Source organism: Triticum dicoccoides, chromosome 3A (genome assembly GCF_002162155.2).
Source record: "Triticum dicoccoides isolate Atlit2015 ecotype Zavitan chromosome 3A, WEW_v2.0, whole genome shotgun sequence".
Lineage (NCBI taxonomy): Eukaryota > Viridiplantae > Streptophyta > Magnoliopsida > Poales > Poaceae > Triticum > Triticum dicoccoides.
This window is the reverse complement of record NC_041384.1, coordinates 688712949-688723836: the sequence shown is the minus strand read 5'-3', so window position 1 is coordinate 688723836 and position 10888 is coordinate 688712949.

Here is a 10888-nt window from a genome sequence, read left to right as displayed (position 1 = left end):
GACCATTTCGAGATTCCTTATCATGTCCGTGAACACATCCGGGACTCCGAACAAACTTCGGTACATCAAAATGCATAAAACTCATAACAACTGTCATCGTAACTTTAAGCGTGCGGACCCTACGGTTCGAGAACAATGTAGACATGACCGAGACACGTCGTCGGCAATAACCAATAGCGGGACCTGGATGCCCATATTGGCTCCTACATATTCTACGAAGATCTTTATTGGTCTGACCGCATAACAACATACGTTGTTCCCTTTGTCATCGGTATGTTACTTGCCCGAGATTCGTTCGTCGGTATCCAATACCTAGTTCAATCTCGTTACCGGCAAGTCTCTTTACTCGTTCCGTAATACATCATCTGACAACTAACATATTAGTTGTAATGCTTGCAAGGCTTATGTGATGTGCATTACCGAGAGGGCCCAGAGATACCTCTCCGACAATCGGAGTGACAAATCCTAATCTCGAAATACGCCAATCCAACATCTACCTTTGGAGACACCTGTAGAGCACCTTTATAATCACCCATTTACATTGTGACGTTTGGTAGCACACAAAGTGTTCCTTCGGCAAACGGGAGTTGCATAATCTCGTAGTCATAGGAACATGTATAAGTCATGAAGAAAGCAATAGCAACATACTAAACTATCAGGTGCTAAGCTAATGGAATGGGTCATGTCAATCAAATCATTCACCTAATGATGTGATACCATTAATCCAATAACAACTCTTTGTTCATGGTTAGGAAACATAACCATCTTTGATTAACGAGCTAGTCAAGTAGAGGCATACTAGTGACACTCTGTTTATCTATGTATTCACACATGTATTTGTTGGGGAACGCAGTAATTTCAAAAAAATTCCTACGCACACGCAAGATTATGGTGATGCATAGAAACAAGAGGGGAGAGTGTTGTCTACGTACCCACGCAGACCAACTACGGAAGCGTTGACACAACGTAGAGGAAGTAGTCGTATGTCTTCCCGATCCGACCGATCCAAGCACTGTTACTCCGGCACCTCCGAGTTCTTAGCACACGTTCAGCTCGATGACGATCCCCGGACTCCGATCCAGCAAAGCGTCGGGGAAGAGTTCCGTCAGCACGACGGCGTGGTGACGATCTTGATGTTCTACCGTCGCAGGGCTTCGCCTAAGCTCCGCTACAATATGATCGAGGTGGAATATGGTGGCAGGGGGCACCGCACACGGCTAAGGAACGATCTCAAGGATCAAATTGTGTGTCTAGAGGTGCCCCCTGCCCCTGTATATAAAGGATCCAAGGGGGAGGGGCTGGCCGGCCAAGGAGGGCGCGCCAGGAGAGTCCTACTCCCTCTGGGAGTAGGATTCCCCCCCAATCCTAGTAGGAATAGGATTCCTTAAGGGGGGGGGGAAGAGAGAGAAGGGGGCCGGCCACCTCTCCTAGTCCTAATAGGACTAGGGGAGGGGGAGGCGCGCGGCCACCTTGGGCTGCCCCTTTCTCCTTTCCACTAAAGCCCACTAAGGCCCATATAGCTCCCGGGGGTTCCGGTAACCTCCCGGTACTCCGGTAAAATCCCGATTTCACCCGGAACACTTCCGATATCCAAACATAGGCTTCCAATATATCAATCTTTATGTCTTGACCATTTCGAGACTCCTCGTCATGTCCGTGATCACATCCGGGACTCCGAACTAACTTCGGTACATCAAAATGCATAAACTCATAATAACTATCATCGTAACGTTAAGCGTGCGGACCCTACAGTTCGAGAACAATGTAGACATGACTGAGACACATCTCCGGTCAATAACCAATAGCGGGACCTGGATGCCCATATTGGCTCCTACATATTCTACGAAGATCTTTATCGGTCAGACCGCATAACAATATACGTTGTTCCCTTTGTCATCGGTATGTTACTTGCCCGAGATTCGATCGTCGGTATCCAATACCTAGTTCAATCTCGTTACTGGCAAGTCTATTTACTCATTCCGTAATACATCATCCCGCAACTAACTTATTAGTTGCAATGCTTGCAAGGCTTATGTGATGTGCATTACCGAGAGGGCCCAGAGATACCTCTCCGACAATCGGAGTGACAAATCCTAATCTCGAAATACACCAACCCAACATCTACCATTGGAGACACCTGTAGAGCTCCTTTATAATCACCCAGTTAAGTTGTGACGTTTGGTAGCACACAAAGTGTTCCTCCGGCAAACGGGAGTTGCATAATCTCATAGTCATAGGAACATGTATAAGTCATGAAGAAAGCAATAGCAACATACTAAGCGATCGGGTGCTAAGCTAATGGAATAGGTCATGTCAATGAGATCATTCAACTAATGATGTGACCTCGTTAATCAAATAACAACTCTTTGTTCATGATTAGGAAACATAACCATCTTTGATTAACGAGCTAGTCAAGTAGAGGCATACTAGTGACACTTTGTTTGTCTATGTATTCACACATGTATTATGTTTTCGGTTAATACAATTCTAGCATGAATAATAAACATTTATCATGATATAAGGAAATAAATAATAACTTTATTATTGCCTCTAGGGCATATTTCCTTCAGTCTCCCACTTGCACTAGAGTCAATAATCTAGATTACACTGTAATGATTCTAACACCCATGGAGTCTTGGTGCTGATCATGTTTTGCTCGTGGAAGAGGCTTAGTCAACGGGTCTGCAACATTCAGATCCGTATGTATCTTGCAAATCTCTATGTCTCCCACCTGGACTAGATCCCGGATGGAATTGAAGCATCTCTTGATGTGCTTGGTCCTTTTGTGAAATCTGGATTCCTTTGCCAAGGCAATTGCACCAGTATTGTCACAAAAGATTTTCATTGGACCCGATGCACTAGGTATGACACCTAGATCGGATATGAACTCCTTCATCCAGACTCCTTCGTTCGCTGCTTCCGAAGCAGCTATGTACTCCGCTTCACATGTAGATCCCGCTACGATGCTTTGTTTAGAACTGCACCAACTGACAACTCCATCGTTTAATGTAAACACGTATCCGGTTTGCGATTTAGAATTGTCTGGATCGGTGTCAAAGCTTGCATCAACGTAACCTCTTACGGTGAGCTCTTTGTCACCTCCATATATGAGAAACATATCCTTAGTCCTTTTCAGGTATTTCAGGATGTTCTTGACCGCTGTCCAGTGATCCACTCCTGGACTACTTTGGTACCTCCCTGCTAAACTTATAGCAAGGCACACATCAGGTCTGGTACACAGCATTGCATACATGATAGAGCCTATGGCTGAAGCATAGGGAACATCTTTCATTTTCTCTCTATCTTCTGTAGTGGTCGGGCATTGAGTTTGACTCAACTTCACACCTTGTAACACAGGCAAGAACCCTTTCTTTGCTTGATCCATTTTGAACTTCTTCAAAATCTTGTCAAGGTATGTGCTTTGTGAAAGTCCAATTAAGCGTATTGATCTATCTCTATAGATCTTTATGCCTAATATGTAAGCAGCTTCACCGAGGTCTTTCATTGAAAAACTCTTATTCAAGTATCCCTTTATGCTATCCAGAAATTCTATATCATTTCCAATCAGTAATATGTCATCCACATATAATATCATAAATGCTACAGAGCTCCCACTCACTTTCTTGTAAATACAGGCTTCTCCGAAAGTCTGTATAAAACCAAATGCTTTGATCACACTATCAAAGCGTTTATTCCAACTCCGAGAGGCTTGCACCAGTCCATAAATGGATCGCTGGAGCTTGCACACTTTGTTAGCTACCTTTGGATCAACAAAACCTTTCGGTTGCATCATATACAACTCTTCTTCTAGAAATCCATTCAGGAATGCAGTTTTGACATCCATCTGCCATATTTCATAATCATGAAATGCGGCAATTGCTAACATGATTCAGACAGACTTAAGCATCGCTATGGGTGAGAAGGTCTCATCGTAGTCAACCCCTTGAACTTGTCAAAAACCCTTTGCGACAAGTCGAGCTTTGTAGACAGTAATATTACCGTCAGCGTCAGTCTTCTTCTTGAAGATCCATTTATTCTCAATCGCTTGCCGATCATCGGGCAAGTCAACCAAAGTCCATACTTTGTTCTCATACATGGATCCCATCTCAGATTTCATGGCTTCAAGCCATTTTGCGGAATCTGGGCTCGCCATCGCTTCTTCATAGTTCGTAGGTTCATCATGATCTAGTAGCATGATTTCCAGAACAGGATTACCGTACCACTCTGGTGCGGATCTCTCTCTGGTTGATCTACGAGGTTCAGTAGTATCTTGTCCTGAAGTTTCCTGATCATCATCATTAGCTTCCTCACTAATTGGTATAGGCGTCGCAGAAACAGTTTTCTGTGATGTACTACTTTCTAATAAGGGAGCAGGTACAATTACCTCGTCAAGTTCTACTTTCCTCCCGCTCACTTCTTTCGAGAGAAACTCCTTGTCTAGAAAGGATCCATTCTTGGCAACGAATGTCTTGCCTTTGGATCTGTGATAGAAGGTGTACCCAACAGTCTCCTTTGGGTATCCTATGAAGACACATTTCTCCGATTCGGGTTCGAGCTTATCAGGTTGAAGCTTTTTCACATAAGCATCACAGCCCCAAACTTTAAGAAACGACAACTTTGGTTTCTTGCCAAACCATAGTTCATAAGGCGTCGTCTCAACAGATTTTGATGGTGCCCTATTTAACGTGAATGCGGCCGTCTCTAAAGCATAACACCAAAACGATAGCGGTAAATCCGTAAGAGACATCATAGATCGCACCATATCTAGTAAAGTACGATTACGACGTTCGGACACACCATTACACTGTGGTGTTCCGGGTGGCGTGAGTTGCGAAACTATTCCACAATTTTTCAAATGTACACCAAACTCGTAACTCAAATATTCTCCTCCATGATCTGATCGTAGAAACTTTATTTTCTTGTTACGATGATTTTCAACTTCACTCTGAAATTCTTTGAACTTTTCAAATGTTTCAGACTTGTGTTTCATTAAGTAGATATACCCATATCTGCTTAAGTCATCTGTGAAGGTGAGAAAATAACGATATCCGCCACGAGCCTCAATATTCATTGGACCACATACATTGGTATGTATGATTTCCAGCAAATCTGTTGCTCTCTCCATAGTACCGGAGAACGGTGTTTTAGTCATCTTGCCCATGAGGCACGGTTCGCAAGTACCAACTGATTCATAATCAAGTGGTTCCAAAAGTCCATCAGTATGGAGTTTCTTCATGCGCTTTACACCGATATGACCTAAACGACAGTGCCACAAATAAGTTGCACTTTCATTATCAACTCTGCATCTTTTGGCTTCAACATTATGAATATGTGTATCACTACTATCGAGATTCATCAAAAATAGACCACTCTTCAAAGGTGCATGACCATAAAAGATATTACTGATATAAATAGAACAACCATTATTCTCTGATTTAAATGAATAACCGTCTCGCATTAAACAAGATCCAGATATAATGTTCATGCTCAACACTGGCACCAAATAACAATTATTTAGGTCTAATATTAATCCCGAAGGTAGATGTAGAGGTAGCGTGCCGACCGCGATCACATCGACTTTGGAACCGTTTCCCATGCGCATCGTCACCTCATCCTTTGCTAGTGTCCGCTTATTCCGTAGTCCTTGTTTCGAGTTGCAAATATTAGCAACAGAACCAGTATCAAATACCCAGGTGCTACTGCCAGCTCTAGTAAGGTACACATCAATAACATGTATATCACATATACCTTTGTTCACCTTGCCATCCTTCTTATCCGCCAAATACTTGGGGCAGTTCCGCTTCCAGTGACCAGTCTGCTTGCAGTAGAAGCACTCAGTTTCAGGCTTAGGTCCAGACTTGTGTTTCTTCTCCTGAGCAGCAACTTGTTTGCTGTTCTTCTTGAAGTTCCCCTTCTTCTTCCCTTTGCCTTTTTTCTTGAAACTAGTGGTCTTGCTAACCATCAACACTTGATGCTCCTTCTTGATTTCTACCTCCGCCGCTTTCAGCATTGCGAAGAGCTCGGGAATAGTTTTATTCATCCCTTGCATATTATAGTTCATCACGAAGCTTTTATAGCTTGGTGGCAGTGATTGGAGAATTCTGTCAACGACGCAATCATCTGGAAGATTAACTCCCATCTGAATCAAGTGATTATTATACCTAGACATTTTGAGTATATGCTCACTGATAGAACTGTTCTCCTCCATCTTGTAGCTATAGAACTTATTGGAGACTTCATATCTCTCAATCCGGGCATTTGCTTGAAATATTAACTTCAACTCCTGGAACATCTCATATGCTCCATGACGTTCAAAACGTCGTTGAAGTCCCGATTCTAAGCCGTAAAGCATGGCACACTGAACTATCGAGTAGTCATCAGCTTTGCTCTGCCAGACGTTCATAACATCTGGTGTTGCTCCAGCAGCAGGCCTGGCACCCAGCGGTGCTTCCAGGACGTAATTCTTCTGAGCAGCAATGAGGATAATCCTCAAGTTACGGACCCATTCGGTGTAATTGCTACCATCATCTTTCAACTTTGCTTTCTCAAGGAACGCATTAAAATTTAACGGAACAACAGCACGAGCCATCTATCTACAATCAACATAAACAAGCAAGATACTATCAGGTACTAAGTTCATGATAAGTTTAAGTTCAATTAATCAAATTATTTAAGAACTCCCACTTAGATAGACATCCCTCTAATCCTCTAAGTGATCACGTGATCCAAATCAACTAAACCATAACCGATCATCACGTGAGATGGAGTAGTTTTCAATGGTGAACATCGTTATGTTGATCATATCTACTATATGATTCATGCTCGACCTTTCGGTCTCCGTGTTCCGAGGCCATATCTGCATATGCTAGGCTCGTCAAGTTTTAACCCGAGTATTCTGCGTGTGCAAAACGGGCTTGCACCCGTTGTAGATGGACGTAGAGCTTATCACACCCGATCATCACGTGGTGTCTGGGCACGATGAACTTTGGCAACGGTGCATACTCAGGGAGAACACTTCTTGATAATTTAGTGAGAGACCATCTTATAATGCTACCGTCAATCAAAGCAAGATAAGATGCATAAAAGGATAAACATCACATGCAATCAATATAAGTGATATGATATGGCCATCATCATCTTGTGCCTGTGATCTCCATCTACGAAGCACCGTCATGATCACCATCGTCACCGGCGCGACACCTTGATCTCCATCGTAGCATCGTTGTCGTCTCGCCAATCTTATGCTTCCACGACTATCGCTACCGCTTAGTGATAAAGTAAAGCATTACATTGCGATTGCATTGCATACAATAAAGCGACAACCATATGGCTCCTGCCAGTTGCCGATAACTCGGTTACAAAACATGATCATCTCATACAATAAAATTCAGCACCATGCCTTGACCATATCACATCAAAACATGCCCTGCAAAAACAAGTTAGACGTCCTCTACTTTGTTGTTGCAAGTTTTACGTGGCTGCTACGGGCTTAAGCAAGAACCAATCTCACCTACGCATCAAAAGCACAACGATAGTTTGTCAAATAGACTCCATTTTAACCTTCGCAAGGACCGGGTGTAGCCACACTTGGTTCAACTAAAGTTGGAGAGAGAGTCGCCTGCAAGCCACCTGTGTGCAAAGCACGTCGGGGGAACCAGTCTCGCGTAAGCGTACGCGTAAGGTTGGTCCGGGTCGTCTCGTCCAACAATACCGTCGAACCAAAGTATGACATGCTGGTAGGCAGTATGACTTATATCGCCCACAACTCACTTGTGTTCTACTCGTGCATATAACATCAAACCATAAAACCTAGTATCGGATGCCACTGTTGGGGAACGCAGTAATTTCAAAAAAATTCCTACGCACACGCAAGATCATGGTGATGCATAGCAACAAGAGGGGAGAGTGTTGTCTACGTACCCACGCAGACCGACTGCGGAAGCGTTGACACAACGTAGAGGAAGTAGTCGTATGTCTTCCCGATCCGACCGATCCAAGCACCGTTACTCCGGCACCTCCGAGTTCTTAGCACACGTTCAGCTCGATGACGATCCCCGGACTCCGATCCAGCAAAGCGTCAGGGAAGAGTTCCGTCAGCACGACGGCGTGGTGACGATCTTGATGTTCTACCGTCGCAGGGCTTCGCCTAAGCACCGCTACAATATGATCGAGGTGGAATATGGTGGCAGGGGGCACCGCACACGGCTAAGGAATGATCTCAAGGATCAACTTGTGTGTCTAGAGGTGCCAACTGCCCCCGTATATAAAAGATCCAAGGGGGAGGGGCTGGCCGGCCAAGGAGGGCGCGCCAGGAGAGTCCTACTCCCTCTGGGAGTAGGATTCCCCCCCAATCCGAGTAGGAATAGGATTCCTTAAGGGGGGGAAGAGAGAGAAGGGGGCCGGCCACCTCTCCTAGTCCTAATAGGACTAGGGAAGGGGGAGGCGCGCGGCCACCTTGGGCTGCCCCTTTCTCCTTTCCACTAAAGCCCACTAAGGCCCATATAGCTCCCGGGGGTTCCGGTAACCTCCCGGTACTCCGGTAAAATCCCGATTTCACCCGGAACACTTCCGATATCCAAACATAGGCTTCCAATATATCAATCTTTATGTCTCGACCATTTCGAGACTCCTCGTCATGTCCGTGATCACATCCGGGACTCCGAACTAACTTCGGTACATCAAAATGCATAAACTCATAATAACTATCATCGTAACGTTAAGCGTGCGGACCCTACAGTTCGAGAACAATGTAGACATGACTGAGACACATCTCCGGTCAATAACCAATAGCGGGACCTGGATGCCCATATTGGCTCCTACATATTCTACGAAGATCTTTATCGGTCAGACCGCATAACAACATACGTTGTTCCCTTTGTCATCGGTAGGTTACTTGCCCGAGATTCGATCGTCGGTATCCAATACCTAGTTCAATCTCGTTACTGGCAAGTCTCTTTACTCGTTCCGTAATACATCATCCCGCAACTAACTTATTAGTTGCAATTCTTGCAAGGCTTATGTGATGTGCATTACCGAGAGGGCCCAGAGATACCTCTCCGACAATCTGAGTGACAAATCCTAATCTCGAAATACGCCAACCGAACATCTACCATTGGAGACACCTGTAGAGCTCCTTTATAATCACCCAGTTACGTTGTGACGTTTGGTAGCACACAAAGTGTTCCTCCGGCAAACAGGAGTTGCATAATCTCATAGTCATAGGAACATGTATAAGTCATGAAGAAAGCAATAGCAACATACTAAACGATCGGGTGCTAAGCTAATGGAATAGGTCATGTCAATCAGATCATTCAACTAATGATGTGACCTCGTTAATCAAATAACAACTCTTTGTTCATGGTTAGGAAACATAACCATCTTCGATTAATGAGCTAGTCAAGTAGAGGCATACTAGTGACACTTTGTTTGTCTATGTATTTACACATGTATTATGTTTCCGGTTAATACAATTCTAGCATGAATAATAAACATTTATCATGATATAAGGAAATAAATAATAACTTTATTATTGCCTCTAGGGCATATTTCCTTCAGTATTATGTTTCCGGTTAATACACTTCTAGCATGAATAATAAACATTTATCATGAAATAAGGAAATAAATAATAACTTTATTATTGCCTCTAGGGCATATTTCCTTCAGTCTCCCACTTGCACTAGAGTCAATAATCTAGATTACACAGTAATGATTCTTACACCCATGGAGTCTTGGTGCTGATCATGTTTTGCTCGTGGAAGAGGCTTAGTCAACGGGTCTACAACGTTCAGATCCGTATGTATCTTGCAAATCTCTATGTCTCCCACCTGGACTAGATCCCGGATGGAATTGAAGCGCCTCTTGATGTGTTTGGTTCTCTTGTGAAATCTGGATTCCTTTGCCAAGGCAATAGCACCGGTATTGTCACAAAAGATTTTCATTGGACCCGATGCACTAGGTATGACACCTAGATCGGATATGAACTCCTTCATCCATACTCCTTCATTTGCTGCTTCCGAAGCAGCTATGTACTCCGCTTCACATGTAGATACCTCTATGACGCTTTGTTTCGAACTGCACCAACTGACAGCTCTACCGTTTAATGTAAACACGTATCCGGTTTGCGATTTAGAATCGTCCGGATCAGTGTCAAAGCTTGCATCAACGTAACCTTTTATGATGAGCTCTTTGTCACCTCCATATATGAGAAACATATCCTTAGTCCTTTTCAGGTATTTCAGGATGTTCTTGACCGCTGTCCAGTGATCCACTCCTGGATTACTTTGGTACCTCCCTACTAGACTTATAGCAAGGCACACATGAGGTCTGGTACACAGCATTGCATACATGATAGAGCCTATGGCTGAAGCATAGGGAACATCTTTCATTTTCTCTCTATCTTCTGCAGTGGTCGGGCTTTGAGTCTTACTCAATTTCACACCTTGTAACACAGGCAAGAACCCTTTCTTTGCTTGATCCATTTTGAACCTTTTCAAAACATTGTCAAGGTATGTGCTTTGTGAAAGTCCAATTAAGCGTCTTGATCTATCTCTATAGATCTTAATGCCTAATATGTAAGCAGCTTCACCGAGGTCTTTCATTGAAAAACTCTTATTCAAGTATCCCTTTATGCTATCCAGAAATTCTATATCATTTCCAATCAGTAATATGTCATCCACATATAATATCAGAAATGCTACAGAGCTCCCACTCACTTTCTTGTAAATACAGGCTTCTCCAAAAGTCTGTATAAAACCAAATGCTTTGATCACACTATCAAAGCGTTTATTCCAACTCCGAGAGGCTTGCACCAGTCCATAAATGGATCGCTGGAGCTTGCACACTTTGTTAGCTCCCTTTGGATCGACAAAACCTTCTGGTTGCATCATAT